The sequence below is a fragment of the Lotus japonicus genome, chromosome 1 (assembly GCF_012489685.1).
Source record: "Lotus japonicus ecotype B-129 chromosome 1, LjGifu_v1.2".
In the NCBI taxonomy this organism is placed as follows: Eukaryota; Viridiplantae; Streptophyta; class Magnoliopsida; order Fabales; family Fabaceae; genus Lotus; species Lotus japonicus.
The window spans coordinates 32,866,113-32,881,264 of record NC_080041.1 but is presented as its reverse complement, the minus strand read 5'-3'; positions in this window follow the sequence as shown (position 1 = coordinate 32,881,264).

The following is a 15,152-nucleotide window of genomic DNA, read 5'->3' as shown; positions in this document are numbered from 1 at the left end:
AACCCTTATGCTCGTATCGTGGATGGAAAACTGATCATCCCGGATAACGCGGATGGGAAAGGAGAAGAGGAAGAAGAAGAAGAAGAAGAAGACAAGAATGAAGAAGAGAATGTCAACACCAAAGAAGGAGAAGGAGAAAACCATTAGTGACAAGTCTTGTGCCCTTTTCCTTTTTAGCAAATTATATAAAAGACCTTCGGTCTCTTTGATCTTTGTCTATTTTGTTTTCTTGGCTGCCATGTACTGAACTTCCCTTATTGTAATGAATTTCCTTTCAGCGCTACATGAATGCATCACATTCTAATTGTTTCGCCTAATAACCAAAACATGTTATAATTGTTTCGCCAAAAACCTAAAACTTCATGACTCTAGTAATAACGTTACCCTTTGTTCCCCCCAAACAACTATCACAATTACTAATTCTATGATTGAACACAATGTTACTGAAATATTCAGGTTATCATATAACTTCAAAATATAACTTAACATAAATAACATTTACTAACCTTTCACCAAAGTTAGTCCGCCTTCATCATTTAGTGGAGTACTTTACCCTCTCATTTTACTGTACATAGTAAGATACTCTTGAGTGAATCTCTTTAAATGTTTTAGAGTTTAAACTTAATCAACTACTTTGGAATCATAAGGCCTTTGTTTGCATAACTTAGTCAAATTTTTCATTTTTGACATAGTTACTCATGGAAATCAAAGTCAAAATATTTGATTTCATTAGTATGCTCGCGTGGAGACTTGTGCTTAGTTTGGACAAGCTTAAATCCAATTTAAGACTGTGCTTATGAATTCGTGGCCGAATGCTCTTGTTTTAAGAGACTTACTTTTTTCTCAATTGTCTGACGTCGCCCAATTGATAGACCTTAGTTGATAAGTTTCCGCTATGGGTAAAAGAAATAAGTAAAATGATAAGCCCTTGATCATTTTAAAAAAGGTTATGCCTCGTTAAAAACTCTCCCGCCTGGGGTAGAGAAAAGAGTGCACACCTGTTATTCATTAATAATTGATGCCTCGTTAAAAACTCTCCCGCCTGGGGTAGAGAAAAGAGTGCATCAAATTTAATCTTACACAACAAACATAGTCTTAAACGATACAACCAACAAACGTAGACTTCAACACACACAAAACTGAAACAACGAAACATAGTCTTGGACAAACATACACTGAAACAAACTGTACAACACAAAACAAACCGAACGAACCACCCTGCACTTCAACTGTAATAATAACGGAGATGCTGTGCATTCCAAGCCCTTGGGACCCTTCGCCCCGATAACTCCTCCAAATGATACGCCCCTTGACCAAGCTCTCGCAGAATCCTGTAAGGTCCTTCCCAATTAGGTGATAACTTCGAATCATCAGGCCCCTTTGCCTTCCTACGCAGAACCAAATCACCAACTTTCATTTGCCTCGGAACCACTCTAGAATTGTATCGCCTTTCCGACCTCTGTTTTACCATTGCCTGCCTCAAACGAACCTCTGCTTGCGTTTCCTCTGCTAAATTGAGATCAACCACTCTATTCATGTCGTTCTGCTCTTCATTATAAGTTGCCACCCTGAAAGTTACATCTTGCAATTCTGCTGGTATCATTGCATCTACCCCGTAAGTCAACTTAAAAGGTGATTCGCCAGTAGTTGATTGAGGAGTAGTATTGTACGCCCAAATGACCGTGATCAACTCTTCAGCCCATAATCCCTTAGCTTCGCCTAGACGCTTTCTAATTCCATTGAGAATGACTTTATTCGCTGACTCCACTTGTCCATTTGTCTGAGGGTGCTCAACTGAGGCGAAACGCATCTCAATTCCCATTCCTGCACAAAAATCCTTTACACTCCTGCTTGTAAACTGTGTTCCATTGTCTGAGACGATAGTTGCTGGAACGCCAAATCTGCAAACCAATTTTCTCCAATAAAACTTTTTGACTTTTTCTGCTGTTATTTTCGCCATTGATTCCGCCTCAATCCACTTAGTAAAATAGTCCACCGCCACCAAAATAAATCTGATTTGAGAACCGGCTGGAGTGAACGATCCCAGAATATCTACTCCCCACATTGCAAATGGCCACGATGAACTCATTGAGCTAAGAGTCTCAGGCGGCGCCTTATGTAAATCTGCATAAATTTGACATTTACCACACTTCTTCACATATTCCATACAATCCCCTCGTAAAGTTGGCCAATAGAACCCTGCTCTGAGCACTTTCGCCGCCAAAGATCTTCCCCCTACATGACTTGCACACACACCTTCGTGAACCTCAAACATGATTCTTTCCGCCTCATCCTTAGAGACACATCTCAATAAAGGAACTTCAATCCCTCTTCTGTACAATTGATCGCCCAACAATGTGTAACGACTTGCCTCGCGAATTTGATCCATAGAGAATGTCAACACATCAGAGCCTTCTGCCTCCAAACACTGTTTGATACGCCCCACCCAATCTGAATTCGCTAAAGTTAACACCATCATTGTCTCATCTTCTTCGATACTTGGGCTGCTCAAAACTTCCTGGATGACTGACTTATTGTTTCCCGGCTTCTTGGTGCTTGCTAACTTTGATAGAATATCCGCCCTTGTATTCTCCTCCCGCGGAACATAATTGACCTGCACTGTGCCTATCTGCTTTATCAATCCCTGAGCTTTCAATAAATACTTAGCCAGCTGTGCGTCCCTCGCCTGATATTCACCCTGAATTTGCCTGGAAACTATCTGAGAATCTGTTTTAATCATTATGCTCTTGACCCCCATCTCGATCGCCAACTTCAAACCTGCAATTATAGCTTCATACTCTGCCTGATTATTGCTTGCTTTAAAGTCAAACTTGAGTGACTGCTCAACTGTCACGCCACCTGGTCCTTCTAAGATTATTCCAGCTCCACTTCCCTTGACATTAGACGAACCATCTACAGACAAACTCCATTCGCCAACTTCCATATTTTTCTCACTGGAAGACATTTCATTAACAAAATCCACCAATACCTGTGCTTTAACCATACCTTTCCTGTCAAAAGTGATTTCAAATTCTGACAATTCAACAGCCCAGGAAACCATTCTTCCAGCCAGATCAGGCTTTTGCAAAACTTGGCGAAGTGGCAAATCTGTTTTTACCACAATTGGAAAGCCTTGAAAATAAGGTCTTAATTTCCTGGCGGATATGATTAGAGCTAATGCAGCCTTTTTCAATTTTTTGGTATCTAACTTCAGCTCCTTGAAGAGCATGACTCACAAAATATATGATCCTCATATCATCCTTATTTTCTTGCAACAAAACTGAACTAACTGCATTATCAGAGATGGAAATAAACATTGATAATGAAATACCTGGAACTGGTTTGGCTAAAATTGGTGGCTTGGATAAATGATCCTTCAAACTTTGGAACGCCCTCTCACATTCTTCAGTCCACTGAAAAATTTTGTTTTTCCTTAAGCATTGAAAAAATGGTGCTGATTTTTCCCCAGAACACGGAAGAAACCTGAACAAAGCTGCTATTCTTCCTGTTAACTTCTGCACATCTTTAACTGAGGTTGGACTCTGCATATCGAGTATCGCCTTACACTTATCAGGGTTCACCTCAATTCCTCTCCTTGTGATCATGAAACCCAAAAACTTTCCGCTTTGAATTCCAAACGAACACTTTTCCGGATTAAGTCTCATGTTATGCTTTCTTAGTTCGCCAAAAGCCTCTTCAAGATCAGAACAATGCGCCACCATTTCCTCTGACTTGACCACCATGTCGTCTACATAAATCTCCATGTTCCGCCCCACCTGCTTATCAAACACCTTATCCATCAACCTTTGGTATGTTGCTCCCGCATTCTTCAGCCCAAACGGCATAGTCTGATAGCAATAGTTCGCCCCAGGATTTAAAGCCAATTTGTGACATATAAATTCCGGATCGATTCCTGGTAAATCTCTTGCACTCCATGCAAACAAATCCATATTCTCATATAACAATTTTACCAACCTGTTTTCCTGACTTGTAGTTAAATTGACACCAACTTTCAAGTTTCGCTCACCAATTTGGATCGCCTTAGTTTCCTCTTCTGATTTCATCTTGTGCTCACTGAATCCTTCTCGAGGATCCAAAATAATTTCTGACTGTTCTAAATCCACCTCATAGACTCGATGCCCCTCTTTCACTGCTTTCTTACCCATGTGCCCATACTGCTTAAAACTTTCTGAATAACACTTTCGAGCAACCATTTGATCAGCCTTTAAAATTCCAACTCCTCCTTTGCTCAATGGATACTTCGCCGTTAAATGTCTTGTAGAAATGATCGCCCCCAATCTGTTTAGTGATGGCCTCCCAATGAGTACATTGTACGGTGAAGTACACTTTACTGCCAAAAACTTAATAGCAAATGCCTCCGCATTCTTCCCTTCTCCAAAGACAGTCTTCAATTCCACATATCCTCGAACAAATACTTTTTCTCCAGAAAAACCCACTAAAGAACCATCATAAGGCAACAAATCAGATTCATTTAGCCCCAATTTTTCAAAAGCGTCACCATAAATCAAATCCGCCGAGCTTCCTTGATCCAGAAGTACCCTCTCAATTTCATAATCAGCAATCCTCAGCATTACAACAATTGGATCGTCTTCGTGAGGCTGTACTCCCTCAAAATCTCGCACAGTAAACGTTATATCGGGTTGATTGGTTGCCCAACTTCCCCAATCGTTAAAGTAAACAGCATTAATGGAGTGAACGTACCTCTTACGAGCTGAATTAGTCATTCCTCCGCCACGAAATCCACCAAAAATAGAATGAATTCGCCCCTTTGCTTTTCCATCCGATTGCCTATCTTGACCATCCCCTCAATCTCTTTTCCATCTTCGGTTCGTCTTGTTGAAGTTCCTGCTTCATCTGAATTGCTTCGCCCCTCAAGCTGCTTCATATACCCAGCCTTTATCAATTTATCAATCTCCTTCTTCAAAGTAAAACAGTCATCAGTATTATGCCCTGAAATCCTATGATACTCGCACCACTTCTTCTTATCCACGTAACCCGTTGACGGCTTTGGCTGCCGTGGAAAACGAATAACATTCGCCTCCAAACACGTGTGCAAAGCTTCAGTCAAATTAACCGCCAAAGGTACTGCACGGTCATTTTGGTTTCGAGTCCACGTCATCGAATGTCCTGGCCCACGCACTCCATACGGTTGAGCACGATTTTTGAAATTAGAACGGTTATCAAATCGGCCGTCATAACGGTTACGATTATTATACCCTGCGTTGCCACGTTCGGTCCATCCCTTCGAATATTGATCTGTAACCGCTCCTTTTCTCGCCTCGAACTGCTGTTTCTGCCCAGTTACCACCGCATTTGGGCGGTTATTCTTGATCTGATCACTTTGCTCCTCCCTAATGTATCCTTGAACCCTTTCGCGTAGGTGCACCATTGTTTCCACTGGTTTCCTGCTTAAATTACTGTTTAGACCGCCCGGCCTCAAACCCAATTCAAAGGCTGCAATGCAAATTTCTGGCATCTTATCCTCCAAATGAACAGATAGTTGATTGAAACGCCCCATATAAGATTGCAAAGTCTCATTTACTCCCTGCCGAATGTTGAATAATGTCGCCGGAGTCACTTTTTGTGCACGACTGGTAGAAAACTGAGACAAGAATTTTGTAGATAATTCTGTGAAATTGACGATTGACCTTGACGGTAGAGTTGTAAACCAAATCATCGTCGATTTCTTAAAAGTTGACGGTAACATTTTGCACTTCAACGCGTCTGATGCGCCTACAATGACCATTTTCGTGTTGAAATACACTAAATGGTCCTTTGGATCTGAATCGCCATAGTAAGAATCAAGTTTCAACGTCTTCAAATTGTCTGGGACGGCAGTGTTCGCTATTTCCTCTGTGAAAGGTTGAAAGTCCACCACCGTCTCAGCCATTCTTCGATCGCCCTCTCGTAAACCCTGAGTCTGATTAAGATCAGTAAGTTGATTTTGCAACTGCTGATTATGTTGACGAAGTTCATTGAGATCGTCCATGATCCGCTGAAGAACATCGGGAGGAACATCATTTTGTTGAACATGATTCCTCTCTCCGTTCGCCCCGGATCGAGTCACCATCGCGATGAAAAACGAAGCCTAGGAAAGTATCCTTCGGCCCCACGGTGGGCGCCAATGTTCCGGTATGGAACCGCAGACTAAGGCTAACCAATATCGAGAGCAAGCGAGAGTAAACAAAGCGAGTAAAAATGCGTGAAATGATAGGATCCTCCGCTTGGGCGGTCCTCTTTTATTTATAGCTTGGGTTTTGATCCGGTTGGATCATGGGTTACCCGTGACTAAGGCTAACCAATATCGAGAGCAAGCGAGAGTAAACAAAGCGAGTGAAAATATTTACAGTTCAGTGATACCACATTTGGATGTTTCTGCGCCTTTTTTCCTGTGTATTACGATATCCTATTTCACATGGAAATATTTACAGTTCAGTGAACCATTCACTTAGCTTTTGAGTATTCGTTGTCTATTACTTTTATCTGTAAGGGCGTATCAGGAAATTTTTCAATGTGGGGCGAAATGAAAGACTAAAACATTGTTCACTGGATATTGCATCAACTAATACAAAAATTTGTTTGAATACAACTCTTTGTTCTTTAATAATATTAAATTTATTTATTATTGTATCAACTATAAATTTTCAGCAGTTTCTCACTTAATGTATACAACTAATACATTTCTGAAAAAAAGATCATCCTCAATCTTGTTGCGAACTCGAGTCTTAACAACTTTCATTGCAGAAAGAATCGCTATATAGATATTATTAAATAGGAAGTTAAAAAACAAGACGTATAAATCTAGCTGAAAGACGAAAAGATCGCTATAAAGTAAACAATTTTCCTAAATTAAGATCTCGGAAAACATCTGAATGATAATGTCTTAGCTGAAATGACAAATTTCTTTCATAGTTGTAAGGACTGCCAAAGTGTATCACTGATTCCCAATATTTCTTTCATCACATTACGCATAAAAGAAAATTCAAAACTCAACAATTTTCGAGAAGTTGCTCTCGTATCTCTTCGTTGAGAAGAATTGAATGTATTCTCATTTACATTTTCAAAAACCTTAGCAATTTCAACAAATAAGCTTATCAAACTTGTTATTAATTTAAAATAAGAACTTCGTTTAGTTTCATCAGGACGTTGTAAAGTGTAAACTTGTGATAATTGAGGGATGAAACTAAAATTATACAACAATAGTAACAAATCTTTGCAGAGGTTGAATAAAAACCACAAACAAAACTAAAAAAAATACCTATAGTCGGTGAAAAAAATTAAAATGGTCGTGGCCTTGTCAGCCCCTCCCTAGGTACACCCCTGACCCTCTAAATGGTGCGATTGTGGTGATCTTAAATGGACCACTTTGAGCCTGAATTGTGCAAATGATCAAGAAAAAATCAAGATATGGATACCCGCGGGTACTCATTGATACCCGCAAGTACCTGGACCCGTTTTATACCCCTTAAACGGGTACCCATTTATTTAATGGAGGGTCCGGGTAAATACCCACGGGTATTGGGCCGGGTCAGGATCCGACTTTGGGTACCCGCCCCATTGTATCTCCATTGCAAACTCATCCCTCGATTTTATAAAGGGCATAATTTTAGTCTTTGCCGAAGCTCAGTCAAAGAGCTTCGACCAAATTGAAACGTGTGCTCGTCGTTCCTATTGGCACACCAACATGTATGTTAGAGGTGATGAGGTCACTAGTTAATATTTTTAATTAATGTTATAGTCTTTTTTTTTATACATCGGAAGATAATTAATGTTATATTCTATTGTGTATAACTAATATCTAATTTAAATTTAAATTATTAATTAATGAATAAAAATTACGTACAAATCTAGTCAACTTCTTTATTCATCACCATCTTCATTATTTTTGAATTATCTTCATACTTCAACAACCACAACAATAAAAATCAATAATTTTTTTTTTCTATTTATTAACCCCATATTCGAAAAAGTCTTTAATCACCCAAATTCGTCATTATACCCCGACCTCGTCATTGAAATCTAGAACCCAAAATATGGAATCTGCACCACTCCCTTGACCATCAAACCATAACATCTAAACTCAGAAAATCTACCACTTCACTCATCATACCCATACATCCAAACCTAGAAAGCCCACCATAAAAATCCTCACACTCACCCTTGCAACCCCCTCCCCCCACCCCCAATCTAAGCCCTGCAAACCCCCTCACCTCACCCCATGCAAATTAGATCGAGAGAAGAAGAGAAAGAGATCTTGAGTAATGGACCATGAGCAATAAATTAACATGATTTGGTCAAGGAATGAAAAAGGAAGATTCCATGAAGTCAGTATTAGTATTAAGAGGAATAATTCAATCATTACTAGCGTTTTTACCCCGTGCGTTGCACGGCGAATATTGATCTCATTATTTAGACATGTATTAATGAACTAAGATACGAAAAAAAGATGAGCATTCAACCAAACAAAATAAATCACAATGAGTATCACACAAATTGCAAAGTTTGACAAAACTTCATATATATATTTAATCCTAAAATTATTTAAAATTATGAAAAATATATTTAAATTAAATGAAAATGTGTTCTAGAGACTTAGTAAAAGTGACAAGAGTTAGGAGACATAAGTGTTGGAGGGGAATGAAGAATACCTGTGGAAATTTATGTGGTATATACTTCTATTTGTCATCGATTTGACAATTTCTCAAATAGAATATGTTATTTTCATTCAAATTTGAAATTGATTTTTGGAGAATTAAGATAGGTCTAATGAAAATAAATTAAATCAATTCATTTGAATAATTTTGGATTTGTAATTTGTAACAGCCTTGTCAGAAGCCAAATTTGAGGAAGACTTTTTGCTGATTTTCAATTATTCCATTTCATGGTACTTAGTTTAAATTTAAATGACTAAAAAGTCAAGCATTAAAAACAACAATATGAGGAATTTAAACAGTTTTATTTAGCACCAGAAAAATCAAAGGCTCTTAATTAACTAAACAGTTTTAATTTTTATCATTTTATCTTATTTCCTTATTTAATTAGATTTCCTTATTTAATTTAATTTCCTTATTTAAGTTCCCAACACTCAATATTTTTTTTTAAAAAAAACCTAACCAATTAATGTTAAATGATCATCATAATTATACATAAAATTAAATCATTAATGTGATTATTTTAGTGAAAATATGTTTGACTGGGTTGATCTCGTTCAAGGCTATGGTAGACTATTCCCATCAAAAGATACACTTAATTGTTTCCATAAATCAATTAATTAAAATACGGAAGGGGTAGGGTGGATTAAATTTTTTTACATTGATTATGTCCATTAATTATGATTGATGGTCAAACACATTTCAAATAAAATTAGTAATCTCTGATTTGTAACAATAGACTACCATAAATATCGTATTAAATTTTCTATAAATGGTTAACTGATTATTTCACTATTAATTTTCATTGGTTTCATTTAATTTCATACATAATAATTGTAATATCTCATTAATATTGGCAACACATAAAAACTATATTAATTGGGCATTGATTTCAGATATTGATTTATACTAATGCAGTTTAATTATATAAAAAAATGAATGCAAATATTATAGCATTAGATATAAAATATTATATAATATTTAAAATCAATTTTATTTTGAAACCAAATCTATTTCTATCACATAAAGTTATTTCTAAATATATTCTTAAAACGGTTTTGTTTCGTATCCAAGTATGCATTGTAAGATATTGGCCAACGTTTCAGCAACTTGTGATGTTTTACCCAGAATTCGATTTATTTTAAGTTTTGAATTGAAATGAACAAATTCACGTTGACTTGATTTAAGATGAACAAATTCACGTTGACTTGATTTAAGGAAGCAATAGTAATTAGTATTAAATGTTGTATTATGATTTTTTTTAAATATGTGAACGAATTAAATGTTTAAAATTGTCAATGATACATAATTAAATTAAGTGATGGTAATCAACGGTTATAATTAAACTGATTATAATTAATCAATGAAATTCGAAAACGAATTTCCTTAAACAAATTGTCATTGCATTAAAATGTAAAAAATTATTTCAAATGGGATTTAAAAAAAAATGGATCTACCATTTATTTAATATAGAATTTAATGTCTTTTATGAGTGTAAATAGTTCTTAATATAATTAAGTGGTCTATTTAAGGAATTTGAAGGAAATAATTAATTAATTGCAAAAAGTAATTTCCTTAAATAGATAGCACAAAGTAATTTCATTAAAAGGAATTTGAAGGAGATAAATAATTAATTGCAAAACCTTAATATAATAAACCTAGAATACTATTAAAATAAACTTTGAACCATAATATAATAAACCATGTATATTATATTGAGGTTGTGTATATTAACTTAAAATATTACGTTATTAACATTTCCGGATCCCTGTATATATTAATTTAAACAAACAAAATTTCAAACATTACGTTATTAACTTTATTTATAATTTTTTCATATAATGGGGGACAAACAAATAAAATTATAGGAAAATCACTTAGGATAATTAATTTGTGTGAGTCTTTCTGACTGTGACACTTGTCAGCCAGAGATGGGGGTGTGATGAAATTGATTCTTAGAATGTCATGTGTAAAATTGTTTTGGATAACGATTTTCTTTTTAATAGTATATAGATTAGAATTGATAGGAGACAACTCAGCATTGGAATGTAATAGTTGCAGTTGCATAAGTTCAGCCTTAATTCTAGTTTTTCCTTCTCCTCCTCAGGTCAAACATTTTTAATATATATACTTGTATGTACTGTTATTCAGATTAAAACAATTAATCATTTCATTATATGTTTTCCATATACCCAACTCACCACACCCAAACAACTCCCACCATTACCCACAGACATCCCAGTTCAACCCTTGCACACCATCATCCCCATTCAGAACCATGACCCACCAGATACTCATGCTATGCCTCGCGAAGAAGAGGTCCTCTTGCCTTCAAATACATCAGGTAATGATCTCCCCACTTCTTCTCTTGTTTCTTCTTCTCTTGTTACTACTAATCCTCTTGCAACACCACCACCCATCCATGAGCCACACCAAATGATTACTCGGTCCAAGAACAACATATTCAAGCCCAAACATATGTATCAGGCATCAAAGCATCTAATTCCTGAGAATTGGGAACCTTCTACTATCCGTGAAGCGATGAAACATGCTCATTGGCGCAAGGCCATTGCCGAAGAGTTTGAAGCCTTAATCAGAAATGACACATTCTCCCTAGTGCCCCCCACAGCAGGCCAAAATGTTGTTGGATGCAAATGGCTATTTCGCATCAAAAGAAATAGTGATGGCTCCATAGCTCGTTATAAGGCACGTCTCGTTGCAAAGGGATTCACGCAATGCCCTGGTGTTGATTTCAAGGAAACATTTGCACCTGTTGTTCGCCCACAAACGATCAAGATTGTCCTTACTCTTGCCATCTCAAATCAGTGGGCCATGCACCAACTTGACGTGAACAATGCATTTCTCCAAGGGGCACTAACAGAAAAGGTCTTTATGGCTCAACCATCGGGTCTCAAAGATACAACACACCCCACCTATGTGCGCAAACTCCACAAAACTATCTATGGTCTTCGTCAAGCCCCACGTGCTTGGCATGACTCCCTCAAGGCATTCATCATATCTTATGGATTCACAACCAGCAAAAGTGATCCATCCCTTTTTCTTTATCACTCAGGTGACACAGTGGCTTACTTTCTGGTCTATGTGGATGACCTACTACGTACAAGTAACAAACCTGCCTTCCTTCAGAGCTTCATTGTGGCATTATCTCACAAATTCTCTTTGAAATATCTGGGACAACCTCATTATTTTTTGGGTGTTGAAATTATACCTACCAGTGCTGGAATCTTTCTTTCTCAACACAGATACATTCAGGAGCTCCTAGAAAGGTTTGACATGGAAGGGGCAAAGCCGTCTCTGACTCCTCTTTCCTCTACGGTTGTACTTCAGCTCAAAGATGGCACCGCATCCACTGATACTACTGAGTACCGTCAGATTAATGGCGGACTTCAGTACCTTAATCTGACTCGACCTGATCTGTCATACTCAATCAATAAGTTGTCCCAATTGATGCACAAACCAACCTCTCTTCACCTTCAACATCTGAAGCGCATCTTAAGGTACATCAAGAAAACTATCAATCATGGCCTCATGCTACGCAAAGCTGAAACTAACAATTTGCTAGCATATTTTGTGCTGATTGGGGTGGAAACAGAGATGACCGCACTTCAACCTCCGCTTATATAATTTTCTTTGTGGGTAATCCAATTTATTGGCTCTCACGAAAACAACGAAATGTAGCACGTTCATCCACTGAGGCTGAGTATCGTGTCGTAGCTACCACCACAGCTGAATTAATGTGGCTCCAAAACTTACTTCATGAGCTAAAAATTCCCATGGTGGCTCCCCCACTCTTAAAGTGTGATAATGTGGGTTCTACTTACTTGTGCTCCAACCCTATTCTATAATGAAGCAAATCTCATTGGATTATCACTTTGTCAGAGAACAAGTGCAATCCAACAAGCTCATTGTCACACATGTGTCTACCAAGGACCAACTGGAAGACTTGCTTACCAAACCTCTACCCATGGCTAGATTTACTGAACTTACATCCAAGATAAAGGTCCTTGATGGAACCTTTATCTTGAGGGGGCGTAATGGACCATGAGCAATAAATTAACATGATTTGGTCAAGGAATGAAAAAGGAAGATTCCATGAAGTCAGTATTAGTTTTAAGAGGAATAATTCAATCATTATTAGAATTGATAGGAGACAACTCAGCATTGGAATGTAATAGCAGCAACTGCATAAGTTCAGCCTTAATTCTAGTTTTTTCTTCTCCTCCTCTGGTCAAACATTTGTAATATATATACTTGTATGTACTGTTATTCAAATTAAAATAATTAATCATTTCATTATATTGAGAGATCCAACGAGGACAAAAGGAGACTAGGGAGGATTGAGTGGCTCATTGTGGCACCAATATGGTTTGAGGAAGGAGAAACTAGGTGGTGGTAGGAAAGACTCTGTCTCGGTTGAGAAGAGGGCACCACTTTTATCTAGGTTGAGAAGTCGTCGCCTTGATAAGTTGAGAAGTTGGAGAAGAAGGCATCTCTCTCTCTGATTTTGGATTTTTGTATAGTTCTTGATCTTGATCTCAATCTCGATTTCTTTTTGCAATTTAGAAATGGAAAAAGATGTGTTCCTTATGACCGCAATGGTTTAGATTATATTTTATTTAGGTACAAAATTTCAAATTCAAGATCCATAATAAGATGAATGTTTCCAAACAATCATATATTAACTTATTTAACATGTCTTTCATTAATAAGACATTTATGAAATGGTGAGAATTAATTCATAGATTTTAAATTGAATTTTGGAAAACCTTCAAATATATCATTTATACAAACTTAACCATTTGTTTATTTTAGAGTTTTTTTAGTTGTGGTTGTCTAAATGACCAATTATAAAGTTTGGGTTAAATAACCCATCATCCAATCGCATTGAAGATAAGTGAGTTGGAATTTCTATATTTTATTTATTAATTTATTTCCAACTCATTTATTTTCAATATGATTGGATGATGGGTTATTGAACCCAAACTTTATCATGAGTCATTTACACAACTCATTTTTAGTAAGAAAGTATTGTATATCAGTAGCAGCTCTGATATTGTGTAGCTATGCAGCTTTGCATGGATCAAGATATTCGAACTAACATCATTGAATATTTTGATCTATCCCAAATCACATAGAAACACAGTGTGGGAAGTACTACTCTAGCACGATACCTACTAGTATAAAACAACGACCAAATGAGTTTAAGGTGATATAATTGTTAAGGAGTAATGATATATACACACCTCCTTATTTATACACTTCATTTTCACCTATTTTTATTTCTATCTCTCTCCTCTTATCATCTATCACATCTTATACTTTCTCTCTCTTACTTTTTCTTTTCTTCCTATCTCTCTCCTCCTTCATCTCTTTCCACCTCAATTTAGAGGTGTGGACAAATAATTATTGAATTGTTAAGTTTAAAACTCTTTCACGTTGAGATTTATAAGTTGTCAAGTAATTTTCATCATTTGATCAAGATGAACGTCATCTGTTTTGTCGTGCATTGAGAATATATATAGGAATATAAAACTTATTTAAATGAGAATTGCAAAATTGTCACAAAAGGCATAAATATTAAGAATTGAATTTATTTCCACCAAGATAGCACTTTCATCTCCACCAAAGATTTTATTCATTCAATTTATGAAATTATCGATGAACATCGAAAATTTATCGATGGTTCATTAGGATCGCTGGAAATGTACAAACAATTAAGACCCTAGAAAACATTTCCAACGACCGTTGGTTAAGACTTAAGGCTACCAATAAATTTTACCGATGAGGCTTACACATATGTATTCTGCAATGTGTGTATATAGTTTAGAAAAACTGCCACACCTTTATAGGTGATCAGGGGGTGATCAAGCTACCCGTTGACAAGGGGTAGGGGAAGGAGGATCTGGACGCGCGGAAGGGCTCCTGAGCTGGTTAAGTCCCGGGAGGGGCTCCTGCAAGACACTCCGATGCTAAAGTCAATAAGAGAAGTAGTGAGTATGGTGAGTATGGAGAGAATACGTTACCTTTCAATAGAAGAGGTGTTCCCCTTATATAGGGGAGGTGGAATTAGGGTTGGAGCCATGCAACGTCATGCATGGCTCGTACGCAGGGCACAACCCGCCGTTGGATTACCTGCGGTACCTGCAGAGGAACAGTGATCCAACGGTTTGGGGGCCCCTACGGATCTGTGCCAGCCAACCTACCCCCTAGGGTGGTTGGCCTAGGTCAACCCCTATTCGGTGGGCCCTAGGTCTCGTCCTTACCCTTGGTGGTAGGGCCCATAAGCAGGGTGCTCCCAGGCTCCCTAAACCATCCCTCGACAGAGACGTTCTGTGGGGTCCAGGACCGTCCCGGGTGCCCTGTCCGTCCTTGGCCAGGGTTCCCGGAACAGTAGCCCCCTAGCCCTGGTCCGCTGTTCCAGCGGGGCAAGGGCTAACATGTCCTATGCTCGTGGCGTTA